At 37.9% G+C, this 24,577-nt stretch overlaps 1 protein-coding gene across 2 annotated transcripts in view; it reads right to left on the bottom strand.

The window, feature by feature from the left end:
- Nucleotides 1–24,577, bottom strand: part of PDGFD (platelet derived growth factor D) — a 230,294-nt gene that overhangs the window by 155,206 nt on the left and 50,511 nt on the right. The window lies entirely within an intron of this gene.

Raw genomic sequence — 24,577 nt, 5'->3', positions numbered from 1 at the left:
ACAAGAAACGTCAGGGGGTGGGAAGCATTAGGGTAAAAATCAAAGAGTGGAGAGCACAGAGCATGACTGAGTAGCTGCTCAATGCTGCATGGTCAGGGAAGCTCTCTCCAAGAAAATGACGTGTATGCTGAGATTGAATGATGGGACAGAACCAGCCTTGAAGAGATGTGGGATGTGATTTCCAGGGAGAAGCAAGTGCTGATACAAAGGCCCTGAGCTCTGGATACAGAAGAGAGAGGAGTGTGGTTGAAATGTAAAAGGCAGGCAGGTGGCAGATTTATTTATGGCAATGTTTCTCCAACATTTTTTTCTATGAGCTCCTTCATACTCTTTTTCTATGAGCTCCTTCATACTCATAAATTATATATATAAAATACAAAAAACATATTTTATATTATATACTTTTACATTATACATTACATATATATTTAATTAATACAGAATAAATAACATATTAAATAATATAAAATACTAATATATTATATATTATACTACTAATATAATAATATATTATATATATTTAATATATTAAATATAGTACACTTCCCCCCCACTTCCAGCAATGATAATACTTACATAACTATAGTACATTTCAAAACAAGGAAATCTGTGTTGGTAGAATACTATTAACTCAAATGCAGACCTTATTCAGATTTCACCAGTTTGCATTTTTTATGTATTTCTATTAAGTTTTATCACATGTGTAGATTTGTGTAACCACCATCACCATCATTACAGAACTGTTCCATCACCACAGTAAAACCCCCTGGAGGCCAGGGATGTGTTTTCTATAATTTTCTTAATTTGAGAATGTTATATAAATTGGCTTTTTGATTTCACTCAGCATAATATCCTTGTGGTCCACCCAAATTGCTGGCATGTTTCAACAGTTCCTCCCTTTCAACACTGCTGAACAGTGTTCCAGGTATGGTTGGACCACAGTTTGTTTTCCAATTTACTCACTGAAGGACACCTGTGTTGCCTTTACACTCCTAAAAATTACTGCAGATACCAAATAGCTTTTGTTTATATATGTTACATATAACGATATATATACTGTGTTAGACGTTCAAACAGAGGCATTTCGAAATATTTATTTATTAATTTGCTTAAAATAGCAGTAACAAACCCATTATGCATTCATAGAAAGATCCTATTTTTATGAGAAGTCTTTTTTTTTTTCCTAAACAAAAAAATCAGTGAGAAGAGTGGCATTGTTTTACATTTTTGCAAACCTATTTAATATCTGGCTTAACAGAAGACTGCTGGATTCTCATACGTGCTTCTGCATTTAGTCTGTTGTGATATCACATGTCATGTGACCTCCGGGAACCTCCTCTGAACATATGTGAGAGAATGAGGGAGAACAAGTAAATAACGAATTGGTTTGATGATGAAAAGCGGCTTTGACCTCGTGGACCCCCGGAAAGGCCTCAAGGGCTCCCAGGACTTCCTGAACCACTGAGTTAACGTCTTGGATAATAGAAGGGCTGGATTTTAAGGGAAAGGAAGTTTACTGTAGAGTTTAAGCAGGCAGTGACTTGATTTATACCTTTTTGAAATATCACTCCTCTGGAGTCTCTGTGCATAATGAATACCTGGGGTGGCTAGTGACAGCAAAGAACATGGCAAGGGATGTGGAGAGATTGACTAGGAGGCTCTTGATGCTCTCCTGGCAAGACACTGTGGTACTTTGGACTAGAGGGGTGACAGTGAAAGTAGCAGTGATGTAGTGTATCTTTAAGGTCTTGGTGATGAAGCAGATGTGGGAGATGAAGGAAAGAGAGGTAACAGGGATCCCTCACATATTTTGTACCTGAGCACTCGTGTATAGATAAAGCCAGGAGAAGCAGCAAGTTTTAGAGTGAATTTGGAAAAAGAGAAAAGTGTGTGCATTCAATGAGCCATATACTTTCCTTTTTTCCCCCTTCTTCCAAAGCTGCTATTAAATTGATGGTGCATCTTAAAATCAATGACATCTCATATTTAAGAGACTACACATCTTCTCTATTCCACTACTGTTAAATACAGATTAGAACTAGGTATAGATTTTAAAAGCAGTTTTATAACAAGTTTTATAAGTAGGAATGCACAAATGTTTAATGATTCCATTTTCCTCTCCATGTTGTTAATACCTTAGTTAGAAATAAACATAGCAGAGTTCAGACCAAAGGATATTAACTCTAGGCAAACATAACACCCAAACACTGTAATAATACTCACTTTTCAGATAATTGAAAAAAAAATGAGTATTATTACAGTGTTTGGGTGATATGTTTGCCTAGAGTTAATATCCTTTGGTCTGAACTCTGCTATGTTTATTTCAACAAAATTATTTTATTGAAGTCAAAACTGAGGTATATATTTAGACCCAGATGTAAACAGAGATATCTCAGTATCAGCAACAGATAGAGTTTCCCTTGTGTGCCAAGGAATGTTCTTATAACAAATTCCAAGTCACAGGAAAGGTAATGTCTAAATCCTTCAAGAAAAAATTATAAACACAGAGTCAGAATTGGTGGTCTTTAGCTTATAATGCAGTGACCATCACTGAGTTGATTGAGAGAAAGAGGGAGAGAGAGAAAGAGAGAGAGAGAGAGAGAAAGCAGTTTTCCTTTTGCATCTCAGCTCTTAGGGCTTTTTTCCTTCATCTTTTCAATGTATCTAACATCTAACACATGGTATTAAAACATGAAATCTATTCCTAAATTATCATATTATGACCACACAGAATCCAAAGGCAAGTCCATTTACCCACAGATTACTGTTTGCTCACCACTTTTTCTTTTCCTAAACTATTCAATACAATCTTAGGTTCAGGATGCACAGGGACAATTTTTGAAATATTTTACCCCCAACACAAAGAAACTTTGCTTCCATTTGGGTGTTTGGTTAATGCCTTGGTGTTGTGTCCCAGGCAGGTAGTTATTAATTATCTGTTAAAAAGAGACCTACACTGATTTGATTTGGAATAATTGGCAGGGAGGCCTGGGCTAGTTAATAATAAAGTTCCATGATGTGGCTTCTTACATACTCCCTGGTCCAGTCAAACTGAATAACTTGTTCCCTTAACATGCTATACACCCTTTCACACAGTACCCTTGGAAAAATAAGTGAAAGCTTATTTTTCCATTTACAGGAAACTGAAGCTTCACATTCTTTGTGAAGACATCTCTTTTCACCATAGAATTAATCAGTTTTTTTCTGTGCTTCCCTTACATTGGGCCAACAACTGCCTCTTGACTATATGCAAATGAGCAGAGTGAGTAGAGTGAGTTCCTTTAAGGCAGAGCCTGTGTCTAGTTTACCTCTGTGTTACGTGCAGCTAGTACAAGCATTTGTGCATGGTGGGTGGGTGCTCAGTATGCTTTCACACATACACACACACATACACAGGAGATTTTACAAACTCACAATTACATTTCAATAAATAATAATGTTTACTCTGCCTTACTGAAAGTTCTCCAAAGGTGAGAATTATATAAACCAAGTATCTATACACACCCCAATGGGGCTTAATATCACTTATTTATTGACTGCTTAACAATTTACTTCTAAGCACTCAGTTCATCTCTTCATACTGAAAACCCCATTACCTAGAACAATACAAAGGGCAAATGCATGAATACATAGATGCACCACAGAAAAGATTTCTGAAATTTAAGGGATATCATGTTTTTTAAATATGAGAGTCCAAAATTAAGATTGATTTGTTTGTTTGTATCCTTGTCTGGATACTACAGCTTGTTATTCGCATGTGCCTGAGTAACCGACACCTGCTCTCTGGGAGAAGGGAAGGCAGACTGCTCCAACAAACTAGGCCACTGTGGGAAGGACCCACAGGCAACAGTGACGGAGAATGTCTAGATCTTCGTGGACCAATAGCCGGGTCAGCCACATCAGCTTTGAGGATGAGTGAGGCTAAGAGGTATCAGAACAGCCAGATTACTCTCTCAGCTGGGTAAGCACTCTTAGTGCTTGCTGATCCAAAAGTCCTCCCTCTACATCCAGGAAAGTGCTAAGGGTGCAACTGCCCATTAGCTACATCATGCTCAAAGCATGAGCATCAAAGTGGAATAAAGAGCTACAGTAAAAAAATCCATCGAGCAGGGAAACAAAATAATTATAGTATATTACTTCTATCTTTAAGGAACTCCAAAAGCTAATGTTAGGGAGGCAACACAAATCAGCTCATTAGACAGTAATAAACATGTGCATCCATAAGTGGGAAACTGGGAACCAAAGACTGTCTTCAAACATGAAGCAGGCCATGGATTTTGGAGTCATCCGAGACCACTTCATGAAAGATGAGGTTCTGAGCAGGACCCTGAAATCTAGGAACAATTTGAATAGGTGATAAAAATCGGAGTTCATTTGAGTGTCAGTGCATTAACTTACACTGGATTTGGAACCACAGGGATTAGGAAAAAGAAGAGTCACAAGAATGTCTTCTCTCCTCTGAGGAGCATACAGAGCTTGAACCCTTAGGAGGCAGTCACTGTACTGCCAAAGCTGAAATGGTTGAAAGCAACACTGTTACGAAACAGTTAGAGGCTTCCCTGGTGGCGCAGTGGTTGAGAATCTGCCTGCCAATGCAGGGAACACGGGTTCGAGCCCTGGGCTGGGAAGATCCCACATGCCACGGAGCGACTAGGCCCGTGAGCCACAATTGCTGAGCCTGCACGTCTGGAACCTGTGCTCCCCAACAAAGAGAGGCCTCGATAGTGAGAGGCCCGCGCACCGCGATGAAGAGTGGCCCCTGCTCGCCGCAGCTAGAGAAAGCCCTCGCACAGAAACGAAGACCCAACACAGACATAAATAAATAAATAAAATAAAATAAAAATTAAAAAAAAAAGAAACAGGAGGTGAACACAGCATTCCAGGTGCAGGAGATTATGCCTTTTCCATGCAGTTTTGATGTTGGAAATCCCAAGTTTATACAAAGTAAAAATTTAATTGTAAAAATAAAATAATATCACATAGAACTTTAATCATATCAGCTCACGACTTAGAGTTTACCAAGTGCTATTGCAAGAATCACATCAATTGATCCTCACCAACCCTCATGGGAAATTATTGTCTCCACTTTGTAGATGAGGAAATGGGTCTCAGAAAGGTGAAGATGCATGTCTACAGTTGTCCAGCCGATGAGCGCACCTAGACTTGAAATTTTATTCACTTCCTATCACAAGATGCAGCCTTCTTAACTTTAAGAAAGAATTTACTAAAGAATGCTTTAAATAAAAGTCTCCATGATATATGTGAAGCATAATCTATCTGTCATCACAAAATTAATACAACTTATCAGTAACATACTTATCATAATATAGCAAAAGAAGCACAAATTGTACAGATTCTCTTGGAGCTGTCCACTCTCTCTAGATACAGAGATTTAAGAGTTCAGTTCACCTGCCTGAGATCCAGACAACAGAGTAGAACATACAACTCCCTGCCCCAAATTAACTGAGATCAATATTGACAAACTATTAATGTCCCTATCAATCAAATCTATAATGTAATTTCTAGAAGATTGATTGCAGTGTCATCTCTTCCTCAAAAGACAGAAATGGAAGCTAGAAAAGAAAGAAGACATCTTAAATTATATTTCCTCTCTTTTTTCCCCTCAAAACACTTGGAACCATATTATGACACCAGCAACAATAACAAGCTATGAATCTTACAGAAATGAATTTTCCGTTTTCACATTTGGGTTTGTGGCTTTCAAAATTTCCATCTAAAATTCAGCAATGCTGAAAACTAAGGTATAGCAGAACAAGGCATTGTGGAAAATTTTGCATTAATGGAAAAGAAAAAACCCACAACACTATTTTTAAAAATATAACGTTTCAAGAAACATTTGCCTGCAATGGAGAAAGACATCGAAATGGAATAAATGACTCTTTCTCTGTTTGTGTCCCGTTTCTGAGGCAGGCTCACGGCTAAGCAAGAGCCTTCTCCCAACTCTGCCTGGAATGTGCACTTTATTGATCTGCTGGGTCTCACCCAGGAACTGAGGCTATGGAAGCTGCAGCAGTCACTGTGCCTATGATGTAGCTTATATTAAGGCTTTAAAACACATATAGTAACTTGGCCTGTGACTAGTCTCTCAGAAGCCCCTTAGGCAAAACACCAGGTCTAATGTTGAAATCCTAAAGCATTCCCCAGGGCCTCTAAGCCAGCTAAAACAATGTAATTTCCACAGATATACAGCTGATGCTTAGGGTATGAAAAGAAAGAAGCATTGTAAATTAAAATAGAGTCTCTAACAGTCTTCAGCCAAAGCTATGCTTGCTTATATGTGTGTAAGCATATTGTAGAAAGAGTTTTATAAATGGTTTTTCAGTTGAATATATTTAAAAATTAAAATCATGTTGATAATTGCCTTTCCTTTCTTAAAAAAGGATATACATAGTATATAAAGTACATATGTATATAGTATTAAACTATAGATTCAACTATGAATTCCTTTTAAGAGATAGGTACCACAACATCCTTAATTTGTATCTAAAGAAGAGATGCATCCTCCATTCCATACATTTCCATATTTCAACCCTTCTCTATTTTTACATGACCCAGATAGAGCTAGTCACAGTAAACACTTTACCCAGTGTGATTGAGCTTATAGCCTCTAGGGTATGTATCCTAAACTGATTCACATTTGATTCACTGCAGCAACAACACTCGGAGACATGCACTTGCTGGAGAAAGGCTAACAAGTTGTCGTTAATGAGTCAGTTTTCACAGCTGCTGAAAGGTTCCCAAGGTTGCCCTTGAATGAGGAATAAGCTATGATTTACTCCTTAGGAGTCTGGTTTTATGTACTTAGCGTAAAGCCCATACTGTTTATGTAAAACAAAATGACAATTATCATTATATAACTAATGGCTTCATAATCTTGATTTTGACTTTTTCCAAAATCTACACCTCATTGCAAAAATGATCTAATATGCAGGGACTTGTAGGTGCAACAGACCATGAGGATTGAGTAAGCTGTCAGAAATAGCTACAGTCAGATCTGTCAGGATGGAAGCAAATCTGGCTGGCAATAAAGGAGAGGTTGACCTTACGTAAGCATCCCCGGCAACTGTTAAACAAACCTTATATATGATGTTTTTCCATATATTTTCTACACATTATCCCACATAATTGTCACATCAGCCCAATGAAGGAAGGATGACTATTTCTAGTTTGAAGATGAAGAAACTAAAGCTTAGAGAAAAAGTGGGGTCACCAAGTTAGTAAGATTAAGTAGGCCGAGGCTCAGAGAGGAAGGTGTCATTCCCAAGATCACACAGCTAATAAATGACAGTGCCAGAATTTGAATCTCTGTAAGTCTGACTCAAAGACAATGAGTTTTCTTTGATATCATGTGGCCTCCCAGTGGGTTCTGTAGCTTTTTCGTATGTTTAAACTAGCTTATGGCTACTGCTCACCAGGCAATAGCTGAAGTGTTTTGGGTATATGAACTCATTAAATCCATAGAACAACCTTGTGAGAAAGGTAATTTTATAATTCACATTTTACAAAAGAGAAAAGAAAAGTGCCTGTGCTCACACCCAGCAGAACTCCCCAGAGCCCTGCACTATCCAGAACCCCAAGTACAAAGACAGCAAAACAGACAGCAAACTTGATCCATTATTTTTACCATTTTAAAATCACTTAGAATGATATTCTGAAAAATAAAAGCTTTCCTCACAGATTAGAAAACGTCACTGACAAAAGGACATGTTTTTATAATTAATAATTATAGCTTTACTATAAGTAAAAAAAAGAATTATTACTTTTTTTAATAATTAAAACATGTCTTCAGAAAAAAAAAGCACTGATTCTGATCTTCCTGAAAGAAAATGATATCACTGGCACATGCATAAGTAATTATTATCAAAATTTTGAGAAATGTATTCCCCTTTTTAAAAAAGGTACCTCAATGGTGTTAGCTTTTTCTGACAAGATAAATGTGTTGAATTACATAAAAAGTAGAGAATCAATACTGGTTATAGGGAAAACCCAAAACATCATCTTGAGATTTTAAAAATGTGTCCTGCACTCTCATTCCCTCTCATGTTTTTAAGGTTGACCCAAGAAGAGAATGAGTCACTCCACAGGAGGGCTGAGAACATGCAGGTCCAACATTTTCCTGTGACATTAAACAGTTGCTTAGAAAAAGCAAGTTCAAGCTACTACAAAATTATAAAGTACATGGAGTTTGCCTCGGTTCTTTTCCCAGTGCCTTCTGAGTGGCTCTCTTCCCCACTCTGTGGTCTCCCAGGTCCCAGGTATGGATATTCATCTTGCTTTCTGTCAGCTGAACCTAAATGCTCTGAGTTTCACAAGCCAGCAGCTCTTCTAGAACTTGATTTTTCACTGGGAATTCTGTATGCCTTGCCAGGAACATTTTCCCTAGTGTCGGTGTTTTTAAATGAAGTGCTTTGGAGCTCGAGTGTTCCTCTGAGGCTGCCCCAGTAGTGCCAAGAAAATTGAATGGGCAAAACGCTGTTCCCCCCCTCCCATCTTGAAATGAAACCTCTCTCCTTTTACCAATTTTATACATCAAGATTCTGTGGAATAGTTCTCAAATGGGTACACTTTTCATAATATTCTCCTAGTAAGCTTGCTTTTTTCTTCCTCAAACCACCCAAACCCTTTCACCCCTCACCTAATTGCATCAGCAAATTACAAAATGTTATGGGTCTCCACCCATCTCCCCCTTCTCCTTTCTTAATGAAGGCCAGTTCCTCACTTGCCTCTGACTCTCACTGATTAATTCTCTTTGCAAGGTCTTCGCGCTAAGGGTTAACCTCTCTCTTTTGATTCTAGCATCTCCCATATTTAAAAAAATCCGCTTAGTCTCACAATCTCCTCCAGCTACTGCCCACTTTCCAATTTCTCTACTCCTTTCCAGAGAAAAAAAATCCTTAAAGAGTTATCTACACATGTTGTCAACACTCTCCCTCCCCACTCATTCTTGACCTCCATCCAGCCTTGTGTCAGCCTCCATAACTTCACCAATTCTTCTTATCTTACACACCAAATGATCTTCACGTTGTTAAATGTAATTGGACATGCTTTGATTCCTAAGTTAGCAGCCTTTTCAGCAGCGTTTGGCACATTAGCCACCCGCTCTATCTTGACATAATCTCTTTCTTAGTCACTGACTCAGCTTAGCTTCTTGACCATCCTCTTGCCTCTTGTGGCTTCCCCAACCCATCTTTCGGTAGCATCTGCTGGCTCTTCCTCCTCTAACCAAACTCTAAATGTTGGAATTCTTTGGTAATCAATCCTGGCCCCTTCTACTTTTCTCTCTGCATATAGTCTCCTTAGGTTGTCTCACCCATACAATATAATTTCTGTGCCAAGAATGCCAAAATTTATACCCGAGGACCACAATAATACATCCCAAAACTCATTTGAGACAGAAGTATCCCAGATTTACCTTTTTCTAAGTTAAACTCTTCACCTTTGCCCTCAAAGCATGTCTTCCTGTTCAGGAAATAGCATTAATCTACCCAGTTGCTCAGGACAAAAAAAATCTAAGCTTCAACTTTGAGATCTCCCTCTCTCTCACCATCCTCATCCAATGGTTTGCCAAGTCTCATCTAATCTATTACTACACCTATACCCATGTATTCTTTTTCAGTTTTATTTTCTCCAACTGTACGGCCAAAACTTTAGTCATGACATCATCCCTTACATGCACAAATGCAATAGCCTCCTGGGTGGTTTCTCCCATGCACTTTCCCCCTTGCAACCCACACTGCTGAGTGATAGTCTTAAAAAGTACATCAGGTTATGGTGCTCTCGTTTTTACAGTTCAAGAAGGCTTTCTACTAAATTGAAAACAAAATTAGAACTCCTAAATACACCCACAAAACTTTGCATGATCTGACTCCCGCCTAGGTTTCCAATCCTGCTTCCAGCTCACAGCACACCAACGAAACTGGTGTCCTGTCAATTATTCAAATGCATCAAGATCTGTCCTAACTAGTATTTCTTTATCTTGTAGATTCCTCTACCTAGAAATGTCTTCCCTCTATTCTTTTTTTTTTTAACATCTTTATTGGAATATAATTGCTTTACAATGGTGTGATAGTTTCTGCTGTATAACAAAGTGAATCAGCTATACAAATATATATATCCCCATATCTCCTCCCTCTTGCGTCTCCCTCCCACCTCCCCATCCCACCCCTCGAGGTGGTCACAAAGCTCCGAGCTGATCTCCCTGTGCTATGTGTCTGCTTCCCACTACCCATCTATTTTACATTTGGTAGTGTATATATGTCCAGGCCACTCTCTCACTTCGTCCCAGCTTACCCTTCCCCCTCCCCATGTCCTCAAGTCCATTCTCTACGTCTGCGTCTTTCTTCCTGTCCTGCCCCTAGGTTCTTCAGAACCTTTTTTTTTTTTTTTTTAGATTCCATATATATGTGTTAGCATACGATATTTCTTTTTCTCCTTCTGACTTACTTCACTTTGTATGACTGACTCTAGGTCCATCCACCTCACGACAAATAACTCAATTTCATTTATTTTTATGGCTGAGTAATATTCCATTGCATATATGTGCCACATCTTCTTTATCCATTCATCTGTTGATGGACACTTAGGTTGATTCCATGTCCTGGCTATTGTAAATTGAGCTGCAATGAACACTGTGGTACATGACTCTTTTTGAATTCTGGTTTTCTCAGGGTATATGCCCAGCAGTGGGATTGCTGTCATATGGTAGTTCTATTTTTAGTTTTTTAAGGAACCTCCATACTGTTCTCCATAGTGGCTGCATCAATTTACATTCCCACCAACAGTGCAAGAGGGTTCCCTTTTCTCCACACCCTCTCCAGCATTTAATGTTGGTAGATTTTTTGTTGATGGCCATTCTGACCGGTGAGAGGTGATACCTCATTGTACTTTTGATTAGCATTTCTCTAATGATTAGTTATGTTGAGCATCCTTTCATGTGTTTGTTGGCAATCTGTATATATTCTTCGGAGAAATGTCTATTTAGGTATCCTGCCCATTTTTGGATTGGGCTGTTTGTTTTTTTTGATATTGAGCTGTAAGAGCTGCTTGTGTATTTTGGAGATTAATCCTTTGTCAGTTGCTTCGTTTGCAAATATTTTCTCCCATTCTGAGGGTTGCCTTTTCATCTTGTTTATGGTTTCCTTTGCTGTGCAAAAGCTTTTAAGTTTCATTAGGTCCCGTTTGCTTACTTTTGTTTTCATTTCCCTTTCTCTAGGAGGTGGGTCAAAAAGGATCTTGCTGTGATTTATGTCACAGAGTGTTCTGCCTATGTTTTCCTCTAAGAGTTTTATAGTGTCTGTCCTTACATTTAGGTCTTTAATCCATTTTGAGTTTATTTTTGTGTATGGTGTTAGGAAGTGTTCTAATTTCATTCTTTCACATGTAGCTGTCCAGTTTTCCAACACCACTTACTGAAGAGGCTGTCTTTTCTCCATTGTATATTCTTGCCTCCTTTATCAAAGATAAGGTGACCATATGTGCGTGGGTTTATCTCTGGGCTTTCTATTCTGTTCCATTAATCTATATTTCTGTTTTTGTGCCAGTACCATACTGTCTTGATTACTGTAGCTTTGTAGTATAGTCTGAAGTCAGGGATCCTGATTCCTCCAGCTCCGTTTTTCTTTCTCAAGATTGTTTTGGCTATTCGGGGTCTTCTGTGTTTCCATGCAAATTGTGAAATTTTTTGTTCTAGTTCTGTGAAAAATGCCAGTGGTAGTTTGATAGGGATTTCATTGAATCTGTAGATTGCTTTGGGTCATACAGTCATTTTCACAATATTGATTCTTCTACTCCAGAACATGGTATATCTCTCAATCTGTTTGTATCATCTTTAATTTCTTGCAACAGTGTCTTATAGTTTTCTGCATACAGGTCTTTTGTCTCCTTAGGTAGGTTTATTCCTAGGTATTTTATTCTTTTAGTTGCAATGGTAAATGGGAGTGTTTCCTTAATTTCTCTTTCAGATTTTTCATCATTAGTGTATAGGAATGCATGATATTTCTGTGCATTAATTTTGTATCCTGCTACTTTACCAAATTCTTTGATTAGCTCTAGTAGTTTTCTGGTAGCATCTTTAGGATTCTCTATGTAAAGTATCATGTCATCTGCAAACAGTGACAGTTTTACTTCTTTTCCAATTTGGATTCCTTTTATTTCTTTTTCTTCTCTGATTGCTGTGTCTAAAATTTCCAAAACTATGTTGAATAATAGTGGTGAGAGTGGACAACCTTGTCTTGTCACTGATCTTACTGGAAATGCTTTCAGTTTTTCACCATTGAGGACAAAGTTGGCTGTGGGTTTGTCATATATGGTCTTTATTATGTTGAGGGAGGTTCCCTCTATGCCTACATTCTGGAGGGGTCTTTATCATAAATGGGTTTTGAATTTTGTCAAAAGCTTTTTCTGCATCTGTTGAGATGATCATATGGTTTTTCTTCTTCAATTTGTTAATACGGTTTATCACATTGATCTATTTGCGTATATTGAAGAATCCTTGCATTCCTGGGATAAACCCCACTTGATCATGGTGTATGATCCTTTTAATGTGCTGTTGGATTCTGTTTGCTAGTATTTTGGTGAGGATTTTTACATCTATGTTCATCAGTGATATCGGCCTGTAGTTTTCTTTTTTGTGACATCTTTGTTTGGTTATGGTATCAGGGTGATGGTGGCCTTGTAGAATGCGTTTGGGAGTGTTCAGCCCTCTGCTATATTTTGGAAGAGTTTAGGATAGGTGTTAGCTCTTCTCTAAATGTTTGATAGAATTTGCCTGTGAAGCCATCTGGTCCTGGGCTTTTGTTTGTTGGAAGATTTTTAATCACAGTTTCAATTTCAGTGCTTGTGATTGGTCTGTTTATATTATCTATTTCTTTCTGGTTCAGTCTCGGGAGGTTGTGCATTTCTATGAATTTGTCCATTTCTTCCAGGTTGTCCATTTAGTTGGCATAAAGTTGCTTGTAATAATCTCATAATCCTTTGTATTTCTGCAGTGTCAGTTGTTACTTCTCCTTTTTCTTTTCTAATTCTGATGAACTGAGTCTTCTCCCTTTTTTTCTTGATGAGTCTGGCTAATGGTTTATCAATTTATTTATCTTCTCAAAGAACCAGCTTTTAGTTTTATTGGTCTTTGCTATCGTTTCCTTCATTTCTTTTTCATTTATTTCTGATCTGATCTGTATGATTTCTTCCTTCTGCTAACTTTGTGTTCTTTTTGTTCTTATTTCTCTTATTGCTTTAGATGTAAGGTTAGGTTGCTTATTTGAGATGTTTCTGGTTTCTTGAGATAGGACTGTATTGCTATAAACTTCCCTCTTAGAACTGCTTTTGCTGCATCCCATAGGTGTTGGGTTGTCGTGTTTTCATTGTCATTTGTTCCTAGGTATTTTTTGATTTCCTCTTTGATTTCTTCAGTGATCTCTTGGTTATTTAGTAGTGTATTGTTTAGCCTCCATGTGTTTGTATTCTTTACAGATTTTTTCCTATAATTGATACCTAGTCTCATTACGCTGTGGTCAGAACAGATACTTGATACGATTTCAATTTTGTTAAATTTACCAAGGCTTGATTTGTAACCCAAGATATTATCTATCCTGAAGAATGTTCCATGAACACTTGAGAGGAAAGTGTATTCTGTATTTTTTGGATGGAATGTCCTACAAATATCTATTAAGTCCATCTTGTTTAACGTGTCACTTAAAGCTTGTGTTTCCTTATTTATTTTCATTTTGGATGACCTGTCCATTGGTGAAAGGGGGGTGTTAAAGTCCCCTACTATGATTGTGTTACTGTCGATTTCCCCTTTAATGGCTGTTAGCATTTGCCTTATGTATTGAGGTGCTCTTATGCTGGGTGCATAAATATTTACAATTGCTATATCTTCTTCTTGGATTGATCCCTTGATCATTATGTAGTGTCCTTCTTTGTCGCTTGTAATAGTCTTTATTTTAAAGTCTATTCTGTCTGATATGAGAATTGCTACTTCAGCTTTCTTTTGATTTCCATTTGCATGGAATATCTTTTTCCATCCCCTCACTTTCAGTCTGTACATGTCCCTAGGTCTGAAGTGGGTCTCTTGTAGGCAGCATATATATGGGTCTTGTTTTTGTATCCATTCAGCCAATCTATGTCTTTTGGTTGGAGCATTTAATCCATTTACATTTAAGGTAATTATCGATATGTCTGTTTCTAATACCATTTTCTTAATTGTTTTGGGTTTGTTATTGTAGGTCTTTTCCTTCTTTTGTGTTTCCTGCTAGAGAAGTTCCTTTAGCATTTGTTGTAAAGCTGGTTTGGTGGTGCTGAGTTTTCTTAGCTTTTGCTTGTCTGTAAATGTTTTAATTTCTCCATCGAATCTGAATGAGATTCTTGCTGGGTAGAGTAATCTTGGTTGTAGGTTTTTCCCTTTCATCTCTTTAAATATGTCCTGCCACACCCTTCTGGCTTTCAGAGTTTCTGCTGAAAGATCAGCTGTTAACCTTATGGGGATTCCCTTGTATGTTATTTGTTGCTTTTCCCTTGCTGCTTTTAATATTTTTTCTTTGTATTTAATTTTTGATAGTTTGAGTAATATGTGTCTTGGCGTGTTTCTCCTTGGATTTATCCTGTATGGGACTCTCTGTACTTCCTGGACTTGAGTCACGATTTCCTTTCCCATATTAGGGAAGTTTTCAACTATAATCTCTTCAAATATTTTCTCAGACCCTTTCTTTTTCTCTTCTTCTTCTGGGACCCCTATAATTCGAATGTTGGTGCGTTTAATATTGTCCCAGAGGTCTCTGAGACTATCCTCAATTCTTCTCATTCTTTTCTCTTTATTCTGTTCTGTGGTAGTTATTTCCACTATTTTATCTTCCAGGTCACTTATCCTTTCTTCTGCCTCAGTTTTTCTGCTATTGATCCCTTCTAGAGAATTTTTAATTTCATTTATTGTGTTGTTCATCATTGTTTGTTTGCTCTTTAGTTCTTCTAGGTCCTTGTTTAACGTTTCTTGTATTTTCTCCATTCTATTTCCAAGATTTTGGATCATCTTTACTATCATTACTCTGAATTCTTTTTCAGGTAGACTGCCTATTTCCTCTTCATTTCTTTGGTCTGGTGGGTTTTTACCTTGCTCCTTCATCTGCTGTGTATTTCTCTGTCTTCTTATTTTGTTTAACTTACTGTGTTTGGGGCCTCCTATTCACAGGCTGCAGGTTCATAGTTCCTGTTGTTTTTGGTGTCTGCTCCCAGTGGGTAAGGCTGGTTCAGTGGGTTGTGTCGGCTTCATGGTGGAGGGGACTGGTGCCTGTGTTCTGATGGATGAGGCTGGATCTTGTCTTTCTGGTGGGCAGTACCAAGTCTGGTGGTGTGTTTTGGGGTGTCTGTGAACTTATTATGATTTTAGGCAGCCTCTGTGCTAATGGGTGGGGTTGTGTTCCTGTCTTGCTAGTTGTTTGGCATGGGGTGTCCAGCACTGGAGCTTGCTGGTCATTGAGTGGAGCTGGGTCCTAGCTTTGAGATGGAGTTTCCGGGAGAGCTCTCACTGACTGATATTATGAGGGGCTGGGAGGTCTCTGGTGGACCAATGTCCTGAACTCAGCTCTCCCACCTCAGAGGCTCAGGCCTGACACCTGGCCAGAGCACCAAGACCCTGTCAGCCACACGACCAGGTACGTGGCGAGTTTCTTGCCTTTGGGGAAGTCTGAGGTCTTCTGCCAGTGTTCAGTAGGTGTTCTGTAGGAGTTGTTCCACATGCAGATGTATTTTTGATGTATTTGTGGGGAAGAAGGTGATCTCCACATCTTACTCCTCTGCCATCTTCAGATGGATGAATCTCATTCAAAGATTCAATGCTTACAACTTTACATCCTCCAAATCCAGCAAAAATCACTTTCCATGGAAACCCACTGCACAGTCGCTTAGGATTATTTTCTGTTGTCTGAAACTCTTCTTGTTCAAGTCTTCTGGGACTGCTGCACAGAGCCTACTTCCATCTCAGCAGAAATCCCATTCTAGCCTCTCTTGTGACTCACATCGCAGGCCTCTGACTTCTCAACCATCCCCGTTAACAGGGAGCCAATGACGCAGAAACTGAGAAATGTTATTCCCTAGTGGTCAGCACTACAACGGCGCTCTCCTGGCCTTAAGACTTCAATGATCCTTTCTCTGGGTCCTTTCCAATTGGGCCTGGGTTTTTTCTCTCTACCCTCTATTCTTAACCTCACTCACTTCTACTTACTCTTCAGATCTCAGTTTAAATATTAAACCCTCAAACGCCTTATCTGACAATCCACCTAACCTAAATTAATCCCACTACTCTCTCATTTCAGTATATTTATTCATTTTTGTTTGTTTTATGTCACCTATCTAAACTATAATCTCCCTGGTTGCAAGAATTAGATGTTTATTTCTGAAATGCTGTATATCCAGCACCTATCACAGTACAGACAGGAGGTGATAGGAGGGGAGTTTGGGGGAGAATGGATACATGTATATTTATGGTTGAGTCACATTGCTGTGCACCTCAAACTATCACAGCATTGTTAATCGGCTATATTCCAATATAAAATAAAAAGTTTAAAAAAAAAGAATTATGTGTAAATTATAAACAGAAAAGGTTTTGACTATTGAAAATCACTCTTCCTACTGAAGTGGGCAGCCCACTCAACTCTAATCTGGGCCCTATAAAAAGGATGTTGGTGGGAGATTTACAAGCTCCTGCTTTCATTCACAGCAAGACTCTGCCATCTACATCTAAAATTCCCATTATAATATCTATTTCTTGTCACATTATCACTGACTGTTTAGAGACAAAAAAAGATAAAGAAAATGAGAGGAGGAGAAAGAGAGAAAGATTTAATTTTTCTAGCTGAAGCGAATTTGATATGTAAGAAATATTCTCACCATTTTCCTTTAAGATTTGGTCTATAAAACACACTCCATAGAAAAGCCTATCATTTCTGTAATGAATACCTGCACATGCAATCTCCCTTACTGTTAATGTTTGGAAAGGCCAGATATACAGCTCCAATCTTTAGAAGGAAGCATCCTACAATCTCTAGTATCATACTTATCTCTTCATATATTTCATGATTGAAATCAAATCCCTCTTACTGATATATGAGGAGATAAAAATGTGAGTTAGTGCTCTTAGTTCTGGAGCAGATTATTTCAAAACCCATACTTTGAAACAATAACTCATTCAATACTCCCCCAGTGGCATGAAAAAAGTAATACAATCTGCAGATGTGCCTAAACATTTCCCAAGAGAATTACTAAGGCACTTAAAGAATCTAGCATTAAGTTCTAAAACTCCAGATATTACTGCAGTTAAGTTTTTGTAATGTGTACCTTGAAAAAGTAATAATTTCAATCTAAAATTACTAATTGAAGTTATAAAATGAGCCACAATTTGAGTTTTCCCTAAGCACTTGTTCAAGAATCCAAATGTTTAATAACTATCATATTTTTCCTGCAAAAACAAAAACAAAAACAAAAACAAAGGCTACAAGATTGTAAAAGAAAAAAAAGAGAAAAGCAGCTCTCTTATCTATAGCTACCATAATGGGGGTATTGGTCAAAATTTCAGGAATGATGGAAAAACTGCAAATGGAAAGCACTGCACTTATTGTGTAACTTAAAACCAAATGTTAATGAAAAATAAGAAATGCAAATGGTGTATTTATTCAACTCGATTTCATCCTAGAATGAGGAAAAGGAAGCAATGGACAAATTACAGTTACCAACAGTCCCCACACTTCATTTCTTCATTCAGCAAACATTTTCAGACTCTACTAAATGCAAGGTACTCAGCTTGGAATGAGAGAGGATACACGGAAGATACACGTCCTTTCATTCAATACGTATCATGTATGCAGTCATTCAAAAAGCCTCTTTTACAAGTGTCTTATTCTGTAGAGGTTTCCAGGATTGCGATTAAGTTGCCTCATTCAAGAGTGGTCAATATTTAATAACCTGGACAACAATTCAAGCTATCTTTTGTAACTAGGCACACATTTGTATACGGGATTGGTGTAGGATGTAATTATGGGAGATGACGTCCATGGTAAAATTTTATCCAATGGTTTAAAACTCCTTCTCCAATAGGTATAAAACTCCAGTTGTGCTAAGGAGTAGTGATGTGACCAGACTGGCTAAAAGGAGATGGATTATATGGTTAGGATTTGAATAATTACAAGGTGACTTAAGTGAGGTCACTATTTATTTCCTCTTAACACAGCTTTTTATATTAAATCGTTTTGTTCTTCAACAAGTCATCCCTTACAGTACTTCTGGAAACCATCACTACTCTACTCTTGAATGAGAGGGTAAATGAGGTCAAAATGTTTGCCCCAGACTTCAGCCAGAGCCGCACACTCAACAGAGTTGTTGATTCTTTGTGTAATTCTTAGATGATACCTCATATGGTTTCAAAATAAAGTCATAAGCACATCAGGCCATGTACTTCTACCAAACATGCTACACATATTGAGGCATTTATTAGGGTATTAGTATATCAACAGTTTTTATATCACAGTAATTACAAAGAAAGTTTTATTATATTCTTTCAAGACGTGATTTGTCACATATAGAGGCATTTCCAAACCTTTAAAATGCAGTACATGAACATTTTCGCGATAACCAGAAACTGAGACTTTGCATTTCTCTGTTCTTCCTGTGACGAGGATATAATAACATCTACTGGTTAGTGTTGCTGTGAAAAGAACATGAAACTTCTAGAACAATGCCAGGAATAAACAGGGTGGTCACTAAACGGTTAGGATCCAGGTCCCAAACAGTTCACAGAGGCTAATGTTATATAGAGGCTACTCTGACACTTCAGTAAGAACTTAATAATGATAACATATTTGTAGAGTAGTAATTGTATTCTTCAATTGTGCTAAGTACTTTAAACAGACTTTTCTAAGAATGCCCACCCCAACTCTATGAGAAGGTATTGCTATTATCCTTATTTTATCAATAAAATGAAGAAACTGAGGCTTATAGTTTCAATCTGTCCAACTGGTAAGCAACTGGGCTTTGACCTGTACCAGCTCTGTTCTTATTTTAACATAACTATAGTACTTGTTCCAAGCACTAACCATTCCTGAGTGGGGCCTATTGTAATATTACAGCAAATTTCAGACACTTGCTTTCCAAAAGTCCCAAACACCTTCTTCCTGCACCACTCTCAATCATCAGAAAAAAGAATCACCCCCTTAAAATGCCATCACAAATAGTACTTTGCATGAAAACATTTCTGTCATTGTTGAGATGAGTTACCAACTTCTATTTGAAAACAGGCTACTTCAACCACATAATTTGTTGAAACTTGCAGCAAATATCAAAGTATCCACTTGGTGCCTACTACGTGCGCAGCTCTGGGCTAGGTTTTTGTTTTGTGAGAGAAAAGTAAAGACATGACGGCTACCCTCCTCAATTCTCATACTTCTTTGCTGGGTTTGAGGCTTGGGGCCAAGGGACCTGGACCTTCCAGAAGAAAAGAAAGAAGGAGAAGGAAGAGGTGCATGGTGTGTCTGTGGTGGGCAGTTCCCTTTAATTTGCACTTTTACTTGCTCTGATAAAAGTATTTGCTAATCCAAAACAGTATAAAGGCCACGAATCATAAAAATGGAGGGGAGTATTTTTTTCTTCTGCTTTTCTTAATTTTATTCACCAAATACAAAAAAGAAGGAAAATGTAATATGTTACATAGAAATGGGCAAGCCACACAAAAATTATAAAATCTGTTGGAGAAAATTTTTGTCTTATTCTTGAGAAAGTAGGTGAAATTCCTCAAATAAATTGTTGAGTGATTTTTTTAAATGGTCATCTTAATAAAACAGCTGAAGGCACTGAAAATTAAATAAAATAATAATACCTAACTTCCATCTGGGGTTTTCTTGGAGTCAGTTCTCACAATAACACTAGAAGGTGGACTCTTTAGCACCTCTATTTCAGGGATGAATTGAGACAAGAGCACAGCTAATTTGAAGCTAATGATCAGCAGAGCCAGAATTTTAAGCCAGGCTGTCTTGGCAGTAGGAAGGACCTGTGTTCTTAACAGAATTTCTGAAAGAGATCTTGTTTCTTAATTCATACAACCTTGAAAAACACTAATAAATAATCAAACGAACAAAAATTATAACTATAGGTACCATCTACAGTAGAGACGGTGAAATCTGGATTTTATAGGGTCTCAAATTTTCCTTCCGAAAACAAGTAAAAAGATAGGAAAATCATGTGGTTGCTCAAGTTCAAACTCTGTCAAACATTTGGATATTTGAAACAGGTCCATCCTTTGCCCACAGCAAGAGTATAAATGGAGGTCAATACACAGTAAGTCTAAATATTTAAAAGTTATAAATTGTTCAATGAAACATACTTCATCCTACCTTAAAAATACAGCTTAAATTGTTTTATTAATATTTTGAAACTCTGAATCATATTAAGTCTTCATAATTATTGCAAAATAAAAATATTTACAAATCTAGTGTTTCATATCCATCTATAGTCACCAATGTAGGTGTCACACCTTATGCATGTTATGTCTAAGTTTATATGTATATTTTTAAGAATAACATGGATTGTTTTATTTTGCAAAATGCTAATTAGTTAGCATATTTTGAATACCACACTAGAGGGTTAATACCTCTTGAACCTGAAATTGGAACAGGAGCAGAAGCAAGAAAATGGATGTTCACAACTAATAGAGAACATTCTATTTTTCAACGCAATAAAAATCTACTGCATGCATGCCACCTGGGAAGAAGGATTTGGCAGGTGAATTAATCTTCTCCCTTACTTAAGCACTTCCACCATTTGAACCCTCAGAAGCAGCTTCCCTCTGCCACTGGCAGCCCACACACCTCAGGACATTCAGATGCAGATGCCCTGCTGGGGACTCAGGACAAGAAATGCCCAAAGTTGTTCCCATGGCCTGAGTGGGCTGCAGGCCACACTTCGCCAGCACAGACCAGGTGCTCATGCTATTTCAGATGTTTCTCTGTGTGTGTGTTGTGTGTGTGTGTGATTAGCAGAGCTCACTAAAACATAGGGGCTAGGGCAAGGGTCTCTATTTCTTGGGTCAAAGGTGGTATTACTTGGAAATATGTGAAAAGACCTTTTATTTTGAGCTAGTATATTGGCTTAAAGCAAAGGTTCTGGAGCCCTACTACACGGCTTCAAATCACTATTCCCCATACATTAGTCATGTGACCACAAACAAGTCACTTACATTTTCTGTGCCTTAGTTTCCTCATTTGTAAAATGGCAATATTAATAGTGTCCACTTCACAGAGTTATTTTATGAGGATTAATGAACTAATACACGTGAAGTGCTCAGATGAGTGCTGGCATATTGTAACAGCTATGTAAATGTTACCTTTTGTTCTTTATAAATAAAATGAGTTTGTTGTTTTTTTCTTAGCCTGCTCTGTAGGTCTGTTAAATTCTATCTGTAGGGACTTCCCTGGTGGTGCAATGGTTAAGAATCCGCCCGCCAATGGAGGGGACACGGGTTCAATCCCTGGTCCAGGAAGATCCCACATGCTGCGGAGCAACTAAGCCCATGCGCCACAATTACTGAGCCTGTGCTCTAGAGCCCACGAGCCACAACTACTGAGCCCGTGAGCCACAACTACTGAAGCCCGCAGCTAGAGTCGGTGCTCCGCAACAAGAGAAGCCCGCGCACAGCAATGAAGACCCAACACAGACAATAAATAAATAAATAAATTTATTTTAAAAAAATTCTATTTGTAAGTATTTATTTTTATCTAAATCTTTCACCTGAACTGATTTCTTTCCCTTTCTCAATAAGTAAAACATCCAAATAAAAATAGAAAGTTGTGTGTGTGTATGAAGAATCTATCCAAAATTGTGCAAATATTCCATTAATGATTTACCATACTTCTACAAAACCTTCTCTAAACAAGAAGTGTTCTAAGTCTCCAAGTGCTATGCCTTACCGAAAACAGATGGTAATATTCAAAAGTACCTTGTAAATCAGTTGTTTGTTACCTCGAACACTGACACCACATGCAAATTTACATATATCTACAAGAATACTATATACCAAAAACTCTTATTTTTCACCAGTAAGGATTTCCTTCTTGCTGCTCACCATATATATCAGTATCATAAATGATAAAATGTAATGATAATAACAGTTTACATTTCAGTGAAACAACTTATGTGCCATCACTGTATTAAGCACATTACATGCATTACTCACACAGGCCATACAGCAACCCCACAAGGGAGTGGGGAGGGGGGCTCCATGATCATCATTTTATAGGATGAAGAAACAGAGATAAAGATCACCTAAGTGGTAACTTGTCTGAGATCAAACAGAGAGTTAACAGCTGGGCTGGTAGTGAACCCAGGTCTCTGATTTGAAGTTTATGCTCCCCTATACGTAGCTATAGCAAGAAGGAGGGAGTGCTAAAATTAGGTCTATAAATTTTAGTTCTCATTATGACCCACTGTTCATCATACTATGTTTATTAGCAACTAGTTTTCTCAAATCACATGAGCTAACTAACAAGTCATAGGCCCTAATAAAATGCCTGCTGGATACAGTCACCTCACTTAGATTAAGGAATTAGAGCTGAGAACAAACTGTGGGAAGGAGAAAAGTAAACCCTGTCTATGTGGGTAAAGGGGAGTATTGGTCAGTTATCTTTCAACCCACATAAGACCATTCTTGTAAAAGAAAGTAGAGGTGTGTGTCTCCAGTTATTCGAACTGTATTATAAATATTTTCATATTTTCCAAATGCTTATTCAGCTTTACATGTCATTGACATGTGGAGTCAATGATATTCTGTATAGAGGTGATGGCTCATATTCAACTGTGCAAGCCCATAATTTCCAAAATGACAGAAGAAAATAATGTCACAAGAAGACAAAGGAGAGGGACAGTAAAAGAAGATGAAGTACAAAGCTATCACGTAAAAGAATTTCTGGAAATTTTTCTTGGGTCTTGATGGAGAATTCACACTTCTTCAAAGAAAAAGTAAACTTCTAAGTTTGTTTTATATAAGTAGATGTTTATAATATCATGAATTAGAAAAAAACCGTAAACTTGAGACAGGGCTACAAAGAAGTCCGGAATGACATGTGTAGTTGTCAAAAATTCCTGATATGATGATCATTAAAAAAAAATGTGTAAGTTTATAAAAGAGTAACTCTAGAAATTTTGTTAAATATTCACTTCAAAAATGAAACCAGCACCACAGGGAGTTTTAAATTACGCACATATTAGAAACATATATTTTTGCTCTGAGGAGAAGAATAAATCCTTGGTAGATAACTTGAAAGCATTCAGACAATATGCCTTACTAAACTGTGGAATCTCAAACTTCCATGAAGCCTAGTTGTAAACAAGATGAGGTAATTCCAATTTTTCCTGATGAGCCCACTAATTGATAGCATATGCTTACATTTTTCAACTCTGAAGAATGTTAGCATACCACCAAGAAACACAGCCAGAATTGTATCATAACACAGGCTGTTTTTTGTTTGACAAAATCACTACCTCTGCATTAGCATAACTTCCAAACAGTGTTGGCAGAGACCTCTGTTTCTAAAAATAGTCATAATTTATATTAATAAAGATCATATACCAATAAGGACTCTGGGTGAAATGCTGGAATTGATATGCATCAGATAAAAATTTCACCCATTCAGTGAATTCAGTTGATATCGATTGCCTATTCCCTGCAAGGCATTTTGTTGTATGTGGTGGGCAAAATAAAAGCTGTTAGTTCTAGGCCTTTCACAAGCTTAAGATATAGCAGTAGAAATGAAGTAAGTCCTCCTTATTGTAAGTCGTGGTATCCAGAATTCTAAGCCATGCTTTTAAACCATTTATTCGTTAAAACAAAATTTTTGAGCCCTTCATGATCCTTTTCATCACAATGCCCAGGGCAGGTATTACTGAGAACTCTTGGCAATTGAGATAAAACTGAGATGTCATGCTGGAACTAGAGATGACTGAGACAGGAAGCCTAAGAAAGCCTCAAAAGATTTGAAGGACCCAACAACAGCTTGGCATGTTTTTTATGGGCAAAGGAAACTGTGAACCAGGCCATCCATACTATGTCTATTTCCCAAGCTGTTACCTGCTGCTTCCTAAAATTCATTGCAGTTACTTTAAAAGCTGCTGCCTGAGGATCAGGTTTCTAATTTAGCATGCATCTAGGAATGACTAGAAACCAGGGAAGCAGGAAGGCACTCACTAGCCCACTCCAAGTCACCAGTATCTCCCTGGGAAAAGCTTGTACACACATCTGGCACCCCAGCTACTGTGGCTGCCACCTGAGAAACAGGCCACTGGGTCATCTGGCTCTGCCAACAGGGCTTGCATTCAGGAGTTCCACAGGACTGTAGCAAATAAAGAAATTCTTAATGGGCTCAGGAGCACCCTCCTCCCCATATATATACACCCAGGCCCCGCTCAGAGGGAACAGACAAAAATGCCCATCTCCCATTTTCTCCTTAGAAGTGGCCTAACTACATACTTTCCCAGGTGTTACCTGAAAGTCCAGCTTCCAACCAGCCTGCATCTCAAAGGTGCTCCC

This window comes from Eubalaena glacialis, chromosome 10, assembly GCF_028564815.1.
Source record: "Eubalaena glacialis isolate mEubGla1 chromosome 10, mEubGla1.1.hap2.+ XY, whole genome shotgun sequence".
In the NCBI taxonomy this organism is placed as follows: domain Eukaryota; kingdom Metazoa; phylum Chordata; class Mammalia; order Artiodactyla; family Balaenidae; genus Eubalaena; species Eubalaena glacialis.
This window is presented reverse-complemented; position numbering and strand designations above follow the sequence as displayed.